This window comes from Echinops telfairi, unplaced genomic scaffold (genome assembly GCF_000313985.2).
Source record: "Echinops telfairi isolate 266 unplaced genomic scaffold, ASM31398v2 ScPeMD7_22;HRSCAF=79, whole genome shotgun sequence".
In the NCBI taxonomy this organism is placed as follows: Eukaryota; Metazoa; Chordata; class Mammalia; order Afrosoricida; family Tenrecidae; genus Echinops; species Echinops telfairi.
This window is the reverse complement of record NW_022103919.1, coordinates 12,879,794-12,881,020: the sequence shown is the minus strand read 5'-3', so window position 1 is coordinate 12,881,020 and position 1,227 is coordinate 12,879,794. Positions and strand designations below refer to the sequence as shown.

Here is a 1,227-nt window from a genome sequence, read left to right as displayed (position 1 = left end):
ATTACCGTGAAATGCCCCATTGATTTGAACATCAAAACCCACTTCCTGGTGTCATTAGATTTACAATTTTAAGATTTACATTTAGATTTACCCTTGTTCAGTGTTGGGGTGGGGGTGGGGGGGATCTGAAAGATGCTTTCTCCATTTCTGGTCACCTGAGCCATAATGACATCAAACCAACAAGCCAAAACCACAGCAGTCAAGTGAATTCTAACTCCTAACAACCCCAGAGGACAGAGTCACACTGGCCCCACACAGATTCCAAGCTTACAAATCTTTATGGAAGCAGACTGGCACATCTGTCTCCTGTGAAGCAGCTGTGGGTTAGAACCACTGACCTTTAGATTAGCAGCCTAAGGCCTTAACAGCTACCCCACAGGTCTTACTTTTCACAGATGTTCTCCTGTGAACCCCTGAGGCTATCCCGCAGCCTATATTGAGCAAAAATGAAGCGTTGAGTGCAGGATGTTGGAAATGTTCTACGTGACCTTCCATCCATACAGTCAGCATGATAGTCTCCCAGAGCAATCATGTTTGTTTGTGCACCAAGTGCTCTTCCTAAAACAGTATCTGCCAGAGTTGGACTTACCATCTCATAAAGCCACCTCAATAAAGTTCCCTTTACATCAGACTCTGCATATCATCTGACGCTGCCTCCTTTTCATTATTACTCATCTTTTTCTCTTTCTGCCTTTAACTGGAGCTGATACTGCAAGCTCAAGTAGAAAGACAATGTTCCAGAACGATGAGGGCAACAAATGTACAAATGTGCTTGACACAATGGATGGATGGATGGATTGTGATATGAGCTCCCAATAAAATGATTTTAAAGAACAAAAAAGGCATTGTCTCCACATTACCATATGTTAATTTGCCAGGTGTCTCTCAGACTTCTCTCTGGCAATAACTTAAAATGCCTGTCCTTTGTGGAGTGAGAAGGTAATCATATCAATGTGGGACTTCCTCGAGAGATCAAATTAGACATCCTGGGATCGTAGGAAATACAATCAATTTCCTTTACTATTCTTTACACTAGCCCAGAGATGTTTGAAGTCCACAGTTGAATAGAGGAAGAAAAGTGGGAGTTGGGGGAGAAAGACAGGAAAAAGTTGGAGCTGGAGGAGGAGGAAGAGCCGTGGATGCTAATTCCAAGAGGAAGAATTCAAAGAAGTAACTTGAAAATTTGCCTTAAACAGAGATGACGCCTTCTCAGATCAGAGGCTAGGA

The 1,227-nt window shown here is 42.8% G+C and overlaps 1 protein-coding gene across 1 annotated transcript in view; it reads right to left on the bottom strand.

Moving 5' to 3' along the window:
* Nucleotides 1-1,227, bottom strand: part of TMC1 (transmembrane channel like 1) — a 148,137-nt gene that overhangs the window by 55,154 nt on the left and 91,756 nt on the right. The gene's annotated exons all lie outside the window — the stretch shown is intronic.